This window comes from Ixodes scapularis, unplaced genomic scaffold (assembly GCF_016920785.2).
Source record: "Ixodes scapularis isolate PalLabHiFi unplaced genomic scaffold, ASM1692078v2 PGA_scaffold4__175_contigs__length_147842914, whole genome shotgun sequence".
Lineage (NCBI taxonomy): Eukaryota > Metazoa > Arthropoda > Arachnida > Ixodida > Ixodidae > Ixodes > Ixodes scapularis.
The window spans coordinates 13645148-13655977 of NW_024609879.1; the positions used below are offsets into that span (position 1 = coordinate 13645148).

The 10830-nt window shown below is 45.2% G+C and overlaps 1 pseudogene; it reads right to left on the minus strand.

The window, feature by feature from the left end:
• Positions 1-293: 293 nt before the first annotated feature.
• LOC115327893 lies at positions 294-808 on the minus strand (annotated as a pseudogene).
• Positions 809-10830: the final 10022 nt, after the last annotated feature.

Consider the following 10830-nt stretch of genomic DNA (forward strand, 5'->3'; position numbering starts at 1 on the left):
TCCGACCAGGAAAGAATAGAGTATAAGACACCCGCCGGTAAACCTAAAACGAATAAGCCGGTAGTTCCTCCCAAATTTTGATTCCGATGTTTTCCACGTACTTTGTGTTTTACTTTATTGTTTTACTTATTTTACAAGATTTTTTTTAAATATTTACATATGTACACACCTTTTATTGATGACTAAGTTGCAACCTATGCAGCCGAACTGTCGCGGTATTTTAAGAAACATTGATTACGTCAATTACTTTTTCAATGATCTTCAGCTTATCGCTCTCGCCTTGCAATACGGCATTACAACACAAAAAACGATGATATGTTTATCTCGAACACAGATGCGCCTGAACTATTTAGAATTCTTTCTGGCAATCACTTCCAATCGTCGATAAATTTCACAAAAAAAAAAAATTAAGAGCAGAGATAAATATCAATATGCTGGTTATGTTTATGAGTAATAAGGGTCGGAATTGACATTTTTATACATTTTTGTTTGTCCACTTTCGGAGAATCGTTAATAATTGAAAATAACTTTTTAAGGCGATTAATTTTCAGGTGCACTTCGGTGGTATAAAATCCAGATATTTTTCGCAATTTTGTGACCAATGTGATTGTTCCGTAATTATTAACTATAAAGCGAAGTGCCTTGTTATGTACTCTCTGCAGTTTTTCGTGCTTTTTTTATGAATGTAGGGTTTTTAAACTGGGCTGGCAAAGCCAATGAATGGTCGAATTTGGCTTCTGAAGGCAGTTATTTTTACTTGCGGAGAAGCGTCTCGTGAAGTTCTTAAAGTCAGTGAAAGACCAGGCATCGACTTGAAGGCTCATGTAGGATTCAGACCCAGTAATACTCCTAGATGTTTATATTCTGTCGCTTTTGCGAGCGATTCCTCCCCAATGTGATAGTTAATATCTAGAGGGGTTAGCTTCTTAGCCATTGTTATACCTACAAGTCCTAAGCGTTGCTGCGATGGGTCTATGTAGTTCAGTCGCTAGTTGAGCGTGGCTGGGTGTTCTGGAGTTTATATATATCATAAATAAATGGTACTTACAGTGACGAGGTACACAAAAGCACTTTCGGTTCTGGAGAATACCAGGCTGTAAACCAGAAGCAAAGGAATCGTGCGCCCTCCGATATTTTCGACACAATGGGATGTATAAAGCAATAGAACTGACGCAGCACTGTTTTCGATTTCTCGTCGCACAAAACCGTTGTTGGCTGAAAAAAAATTAGAATGTACATAGTCACACAGAACACAAATATAGTATTTCCATGTGCTTGATATGGGCGACATATTTTCCAGTACAAGGGGACTTACACTCTCTGCAATTACGACGCGTGCTGCGTCTAGGGCCTTGTTGTCAAGCTACAGGAAGTCTCGCTCCCCTTCAATTTCGTAGAAGGCATCCGCAGTGACAAGGACGCCCGAGTTGTGGGGTTAAAGCTGAAGAGTGACGCCCACTTCCTGCGTATGCTGTCTGCAGCTGGAAGTGATTGGCATGTTTCAGGGTTCATATCTCCACTAACTTCCTGAGAGAAACACAAAATAAAAAAGGGATAAATAAAAGCTGTATTGTGATTATGTTTACATACAATATGCCTAGAACAGAGAACAGTTGAATGCATCAGCACCCTCTACACCTCGTTTTATCTATTTCTTAATATCTTAGGGTTAAAAGTTTGCAGAAGTAGCCTCGTTGCAACATTGCAATTGACGTACCTGCGGAATTTGAATTAAGGCACTTTCGCTCCGAAGGGCTTTCTTTACGATGATGGTCACTACTTCGAGCACATCAGATCTCGTAAAGTCCGGAATTTTACTCTCATGCGGCTTAGACGACACGAACTCGTGCTCGCCGTTCTATGGATCACCTACCGTAACAACGCGACCCCAACATTCCCCGTACTGTTTGCATTTCGAATAATATTGGCAGTTAACACGCTTGTCAACAACTTGAAGGTAAACATGTTCGGCAGATATCTGCCTGGTTGGGTGAATTTAAATGTAAAGAATAAAGAAATACGCCAACCAAAAAGTCGAAAAATTGTCCCAACGTTTCGAAACAGTTCGTTTCTTCCTCAGGGGCGACTAAACAGGATAATAGCTTCTTTGTCTTTCTTTGAACTGGCTATCTCTTCTTCTTCATTGTCGATTGCTGGTTGTCTTCGTTTCGCCTGCGCCGTCTTGATTGCATCTCGTAACCCATGAACATATAAACTGGGTAAGGTGCCTAGAGACCTATTGATGTTATTTGCGGTGTTTTGAATACGCCAGGATTCTATCAGCTGTCTTCTGCGTAGGTTCGTCTCAGTACCCAGAATGCTTGCATCTTCAAATCCGATACGGTGGTCATTAACTTCACAGTGCTCCGCCAGAGCACTGCGTTCGCGGTCGAAGTTGCGTACGTCATTTTTGTGTTGACGGAGCCGTCCTTGGAAGTTTTTAGTTTCTCCAATGTAGGAGGCGGGGCACTGGGTGCAGGATATTTGGTAAATTACACCCTGGGCCCTTTCCTTGGGTGGACGACTTTTTGGCCGAGGTAGAAAACGCCCGAGTGTGGTCACAGGTTTATGGGCCACGGTGACGTGTTCTTTTGCAAAAATCCTGGATAGTGTTTCACTTATCCCTTTTGTGTAGGGTATGCTGATGCGTGCAATCGGTTTAGGACGTGCAGTCCCAGTAGGTTGCCCGTCTCGGCGACTGCGGTTTAGACGGTGAATGATCTGGCGAATGAAGTTACCTGTGTATCCATTATTTTTTAGATCACGGGTGATCGCTTGCTCCTCTTTCCTTTTGTCTGTTGCAGATGAACATATATTCTTTGCCCTCATCAGAAGTGTCGAAACTACTGACGCTTTGTGACTTAGCGGGTGGTTTGAATCAAATTGGAGGTATCGTCCCGTGTGCGTAGGCTTCCTATACACTGTACAATTCAGTGCCTGACCCTGTCTTTTGATTAGCACGTCAAGGAAAGGTAAACAGCCGTGCATTTCGTGCTCCACCGTGAATTGAATGGCTGGTTCAATGGAGTTCAAGTGAGCTAGGAAGTTGTCCACTTCTGACGCTTGCATGATACAGAAGCAGTCGTCGACGTACCGCAGGAAAATTTGGGGCTTGGGGTTGAATGATTGTAGCGCCTTGTGCTCAATCGCTTCCATTGCCAGGTTGGCCATTGTGACTGAGATGGAAGCGCCCATTGCCGTTCCGCTGGTCTGTTGGTAGAACTCCCCCTTGAAAGTGAAGTAGGTGTTCGAGAGACAAAACTCAAGTAGGCGACATAGCTCATCCCTGCTGAGGCATGTCCGGGTGTCCAGGTCCTCGTCTTTCTCGAGAGCTTCCCTGGTTGCAGCGATGGCCAAGGGAACGGGAACATTCGTAAAAAGGGAAATGACGTCGAATGACACCAGGCACTCGTCATGGCTGACCTTTATCTGTGATATGCGTTCCACGAACTCACACGAGTTTCGTATGTATGTTGTAGTATTTCCAGTGAGAGGAGATAGAACTCGGTGGAGATAGTCGCACAATGCTGTGAGTGGTGATGTTGTAAAATCTACGATAGGTCTCAGGGGAACGTCAGGTTTATGAATCTTGGGGAGTCCGTAGAATCCCGGTGCGAATCCATTTCTGCAGATGACGCGCAGGTAAAGGTTCTTCGATTCCGGGTGATCTTTGAAAATGAGCGCCAGGGTCCTGTTCAAGTTTCTCTGTATTGCTGATGTTGGGTCCCGTTTGAGTTTCTTGTAAGCCGAGCAGTCAAGAAGCTGGTTGGCTTTATCTTCATAGGTATACCGGTCAAGGACGACGGTTGAGTTACCCTTGTCTGCTGGCAAAATTACAATGTTTTTGTCATCCCTGAGCCTTCGGAGTGCTGTACATTCTTCTTTCGAAAGGTTATGAGGACGATATCGTGTAGACTTCGACAGGACGCCAATGGCTTTCATACGGACGCCTTCTCGTACGTCAGGGTCCAGGTGCATGACGCCCTCCTCTATGGCCGCGACCATCCGGGGTAGAGGTAGCCGTGTAGTGGCCAAGTTGTAGTTGTGCTCTCTTGCAAGAACCTCAACTTCATGTGGGGAGAGTGACCTGGAAGATAGGTTGGTGACAAATGCGGAATTGACGATCTTCTGTCTTGCCTCGTTCCTTTTGTTCAGCGTCAAAAGTTTCTTTACTTGCGACCTCCGGTGTTTTTGTAAGACCGTCTGAGCGCAGTTTTTTGCGAACAGCTGCAATGATGGGAAAATGTCTGGAATACGGTTTTCTAGCTGTCGACGTATAAAGAACAAGTCCAACTGCTTTTTCTTCAAGGTGGAGTACCATTCATGAAGTCGCGCCTTTACCAGCAGGTGCTCTGCACGCATCACAATCTTGTGGCCTTCCTGTGTGTTAACGTGGCGTTTGAGGCGTAGACTTTGAGGGACCACTTGCCTGTCGCGGCACGCCTTGGCAAATTCCAGGTGCGTTTCGAATGAAGAGATGTTGCGGTTTATGTTGACATACCGCTTCGCCAGTTGTGCTGTCTCCCGCCCAAAGTCTTGGAGCAAAGATTTGAAGGTAAACATGTTTGGCAGATATCTGCCTGGTCTCTAGGCACCTTACCCAGTTTATACGTTCATGGGTTACGAGATACAATCAAGACGGCGCAGGCGAAACGAAGACAACCAGCAATCGACAATGAAGAAGAAGAGATAGCCAGTTCAAAGAAAGACAAAGAAGCTATTATCCCGTTTAGTCGCCCCTGAGGAAGAAACGAACTGTTTCGAAACGTTGGGACAATTTTTCGACTTTTTGGTTGGCGTATTTCTTTATTCTTTACATATAAATTCACCCAACCAGGCAGATATCTGCCGAACATGTTTACCTTCAAGTCTTTGCTCCAAGACATTGGGCGGAAGACAGCACAACTGGCGAAGCGGTATGTAAACATAAACCGCAGCATCTCTTCATTCGAAACGCACCTGGAATTTACCAAGGCGTGCCGCGACAGGCAAGTGGTCCCTCAAAGTCTACGCCTCAAACGCCATGTTAACACACAGGAAGGCCACAAGATTGTGATGCGTGCAGAGCACCTGCTGGTAAAGGCGCGACTTCATGAATGCTACTCCACCTTGAAGAAAAAGCAGTTGGACTTGTTCTTTATACGTCGACAGCTAGAAAACCGTATTCCAGACATTTTCCCATCATTGCAGCTGTTCGCAAAAAACTGCGCTGAGACGGTCTTACAAAAACACTGGAGGTCGCAAGTAAAGAAACTTTTGACGCTGAACAAAAGGAACGAGGCAAGACAGAAGATCGTCAATTCCGCATTTGTCACCAACCTATCTTCCAGGTCACTCTCCCCACATGAAGTTGAGGTTCTTGCAAGAGGGCACAACTACAACTTGGCCACTACACGGCTACCTCTACCCCGGATGGTCGCGGCCATAGAGGAGGGCGTCATGCACCTGGACCCTGACGTACGAGAAGGCGTCCGTATGAAAGCCATTGGCGTCCTGTCGAAGTCTACACGATATCGACCTCATAACCTTTCGAAAGAAGAATGTACAGCACTCCGAAGGCTCAGGGATGACAAAAACATTGTAATTTTGCCAGCAGACAAGGGTAACTCAACCGTCGTCCTTGACCGGGATACCTATGAAGATAAAGCCAACCAGCTTCTTGACTGCTCGGCTTACGAGAAACTCAAACGGGACCCAACTTCAGCAATACAGAGAAACTTGAACAGGACCCTGGCGCTCATTTTCAAAGAACACCCGGAATCGAAGAACCTTTACCTGCGCCTCATCTGCAGAAATGGATTCGCACCGGGATTCTACGGACTCCCCAAGATTCATAAACCTGACGTTCCCCTGAGACCTATCGTAGATTTTACAACATCACCACTCAGAGCATTATGCGACTATCTCCACCGAGTTCTATCTCCTCTCACTGGAAATACTACAACATACATACGAAACTCGTGTGAGTTCGTGGAACGCATATCACAGATAAAGGTCAGCCATGACGAGTGCCTGGTGTCATTCGACGTCATTTCCCTTTTTACGAATGTTCCCGTTCCCTTGGCCATCGCTGCAACCAGGGAAGCTCTCGAGAAAGACGAGGACCTGGACACCCGGACATGCCTCAGCAGGGATGAGCTATGTCGCCTACTTGAGTTTTGTCTCTCGAACACCTACTTGACCTTCAAGGGGGAGTTCTACCAACAGACCAGCGGAACGGCAATGGGCGCTTCCATCTCAGTCACAATGGCCAACCTGGCAATGGAAGCGATTGAGCACAAGGCGCTACAATCATTCAACCCCAAGCACCAAATTTTCCTGCGGTACGTCGACGACTGCTTCTGTATCATGCAAGCGTCAGAAGTGGACAACTTCCTAGCTCACTTGAACTCCATTGAACCAGCCATCCAATTCACGGTGGAGCACGAAATGCACGGCTGTTTATCTTTCCTTGACGTGCTAATCAAAAGACAGGGTGAGGCACTGAATTTTACAGTGTATAGGAAGCCTACGCACACGGGACGATACCTCCAATTTGATTCAAACCACCCGCTAAGTCACAAAGCGTCAGCAGTTTCGACACTTCTGATGAGGGCAAAGGATATATGTTCATCTGCAACAGACAAAAGGAAAGAGGAGCAAGCGATCACCCGTGATCTAAAAAATAATGGATACACAGGTAACTTCATTCGCCAGATCACTCACCGTCTAAACCGCAGTCGCCGAGACGGGCAACCTACTGGGACTGCACGTCCTAAACCGATTGCACGCATCAGCATACCCTACACAAAAGGGATAAGTGAAACACTATCCAGGATTTTTGCAAAAGAACACGTCACCGTGGCCCATAAACCTGTGACCACACTCGGGCGTTTTCTACCTCGGCCAAAAAGTCGTCCACCCAAGGAAAGGGCCCAGGGTGTAATTTACCAAATATCCTGCACCCAGTGCCCCGCCTCCTACATTGGAGAAACTAAAAACTTCCAAGAACGGCACCGTCAACACAAAAATGACGTACGCAACTTCGACCGCGAACGCAGTGCTCTGACGGAGCACTGTGAAGTTAATGACCACCGTATCGGATTTGAAGATGCAAGCATTCTGGGTACTGAGACGAACCTACGCAGAAGACAGCTGATAGAATCCTGGCATATTCAAAACACCGCAAATAACATCAATAGGTCTCTAGGCATCTTACCCAGTTTATATGTTCATGGGTTACGAGATACAATCAAGACGGCGCAGGCGAAACGAAGACAACCAGCAATCGACAATGAAGAAGAAGAGATAGCCAGTTCAAAGAAAGACAAAGAAGCTATTATCCCGTTTAGTCGCCCCTGAGGAAGAAACGAACTGTTTCGAAACGTTGGGACAATTTTTGGACTTTTTGGTTGGCGTATTTCTTTATTCTTTACGCTTGTCAACAACGTATGCATACCAATCAAAAAAGAGGCTCGTCTTGTCGCGCGTAGTCTCCCGCATCTCCATGTCGAGACTGCGAATCCTTACAGGGTGCGCCATTATAGGGAACAATGAGCACGGAATTTGCGGCTTACGGATACGGCATGCTAAGTTGTGAATTACAAAGAGGATATCGGTTTGTCTTATCTTGTGTAGTGTCTTCTAAGAAACGCACATGAAGGCGCCGCCTTTTTTTGAAGATATTTGCAAACTATTTCAGTTACCTGAAGCTCAACATGCAGTTTTCGTTTCCTTTCATATCCAGTGTCCTCGGTCAAGTGACTATGCTTGCTGGTACAATAATCTGCTGTTCTCCACCGTGTACTTTCTTCTCTCTTCAGGGACCTTTTTGTTCAGGCATGAAAAATACTTCCAGTAGAGTAACCACTTCCCGCTGCACCTTTTCTATTTTTTTTAACTTTTGTATTTGATTTTCGTTCGAACAATGAGTAATGGCTAACTTTCTAAAAAATAAGGTTCCAAGTGTTGCAGTTCACGGCTTTGCGGATTACTAAAAATCAGCAAAGATGGGCGAGTTTTTTTTTTTTTTTTTCGTGGGATATGAAAGAAGGTCATTGCATCATAGACGCCTTTGTTTTCGAAGCCAGATACCTTCTTGAATCGACGTAATCTTATCACTGCACACGATATTACATATAAAAAAACGCATGAAGCAGCCGAGAAATTCTAATTTTACACGACTAATTATTTCTTTGTTTAAAAAAAAAGTTTATAAATATAATTATAATACTGTGCTCTTGATGTTAAACGCATTAAACTGTAATTCAACAACTCTAAGTGAGAGCTTTGATGAAATATACAAAGTGATTTTAAGAGTAATACACTGAAGTGAAAAAAAATCTATTTGCAAGAACCAGATTCCTTATACTGTTCAATTATACCGTTTATACGGTGTCCAGTGAAATGGTGAATGGCTTTCCTTCAAGGAAACGGCGTTTGATTATATTTTCCGACACAGTGAAAATTGAGCTTACCCCTGAAGAAGCGTCGTACTTGTCCTTATATCACATTTTGAACCAGGCACCATCAGCGATCACTATGACTAACGAGCCACCTTCCCCATCGACCTCTCCACATTCCCTTGCAGTTCTAGCTTTTTTCATGCCTGCCTCTTTCATCGACTTCTAAGCAGCTAGTTTAATTACATCAATTTGAGGACTTTCCTTGCTTGTGAAAGTGCCACTGGCCATGCACGATATGACCAAGGCCGCCAACAATTCCGAGAAGTTCGAAAATTCAACTCCAAGTGACATGATACCAAAAACAACTGCGCTGATGACGTCCAGTGCACGAGAACCCTTTTTAGGACTTGGCTCCGACCCAATAGGCCTTATGCGAAAATGAATAGTACCCTTTGGTGTACCGTGCGCGAACTTCATATATCCGCCATGTTTTGGGGTGCTCCGTTATACCCTCCGTACTCGCCCGAGTGCCCGAGCTTGGGGCCTCGCGTCCTAGCCGCATTGGCTGCGTATACGTTGCTGAAGCGGAAGATGCAGGCTCCAGAATTATGCACCGGAAATGCTGTGTCCCGCGATGCACGCGAAGTGGCTACAAAGATTCCTCCGGAAACAAGGTGAGCTTGATACGCGCGTAATTTTGCTATAGTGAACGACCATCCGGCCATCGCGATTTGTTACAACCGTTTAGAGCTGTTCCGCAGTTTGTTGAACGCCTTCAGTGTGAGTTGCTTCTCACAGCAGAACGACTGCACCCGTACAGGTCCGTTTCTCGTGCACGCGCAGCCACTGCTCCAAGAACGTCAGTGCGCTCGCGCTGAAGCAAGAACATCGAAGGCGGGAGTGCATGCATAAAATCTCGTTTCGGCAAAGGCAACGTAAGGGCTGGTGCTTCGCGCTACCTCTTCGATAGACTTTCAGCGCATGTCCGGAACGGTATCGACAATCGGAAGATTAGGGAGCCATCGCTACCCTTCCGATGCTTGTGCCTGCTGAAGGTCATCTTCGTCTCGTAGTACGAACTCACAAACCCATCCCGGAAGCTCTAGCACCTCGGAAAGGTCCCGAGTCCAGTCCGATGCCATCGCAAGAACTAATAACTATAATGAGTTTAATAGAAGAGGGCGAGACCACGCAGCAAAGAGCACGACAGAAGATGACAAGGACCCCCCAACATGGAGGCGCGTTTTTCCCGAGTATGATGATGATGATGATAGCTACATAGAGTTTCGCATATCGTCTATTGTGCCCTCCCTGCTGCACATCCTGCATTTGAACATGAAAGAACAGCGCTATTCATGTCGCTGCTCCAAGACGAGTTCCATGTCAGCAAAAAGAAAACCAATCGCCTCGTGCTTTCATATGTCACGCAGCTTTTGAAAGAACGGATGTACGCTCATTTGTCTTGTTCAGATTTGTCATAGTCCAACTGCTAGTAGGCCCGTTCGTCAAAGCGGAACATCCGTTAAACTGGAATGTGTCACTAGGAAAGTTCGTCACTGGTCGAACTGTATAATCAAATTCGCCAACTGATATTTACTTTGTTTAGCATGCAGTAAAAATTACAGGCAAGAGCAGTATCGAAGATGCACCTGCGTTCGATACTATATTTCGACACATTTTGTGCATCGGTATTAACAACGCATAAAGTTGGGCGAGTTGGTTTGACATCATGAAAGGGGAACAGCGCGAAAATAAACGAGGGACGAGTGTCTGTTGTTCGCTCTTCTACTCGTTCCTCGTTTGTTTTTGGCGCTGCTCCCATTTCATGATATTGGTAATAAATGTCGCATCCCAGAAATGAAACTAATGGTGTATCGGGTTCGAGAATACAATTTTAGTGTATCGCGTACTTTCACAACATTCGCACACTGAAAAAAAGGGATCCGTTGATTCCGTTTCATTCTTTATTCGTGGATAAAACCCAATTTCATCAAAATCAACACGACAACGTTCTCGCCAGCACCAGTAGAGAGGCGTTTTATTTGATTGCTTCGGTTATAGCACGGCCGGATTGCGTTGCTCTTTGCGACTGGCGGATTGAGCAGATGCGTTTACTTAAGACCTTCAAGTAGGAGTAACATATAAATCAAATAGATTAGCAAGATATGTTTTGCCTAATAAAATCTTTCAGCCCTTTTAGTTTGTTGTCTTTCTTCCAGCTTTTAATGGCTATTGTTCAACTTTAAACATCTGTTAAACGCAGTCGTGGGGAAATAACTGTCCAGTTTTCTTAAGAGCACGGTGCTTGAACTTTTCAGCACAGGGAAAAGGCAGAGGCAATACTGCAGTAACAAACAGAAAGCATCAGAAGATGTTTAAAGTTTATTTGCTTGTATTGCCAAGTGCTCAGAGACCGGCTCGAATCAAGGACGTTAGTAAAAGAAAA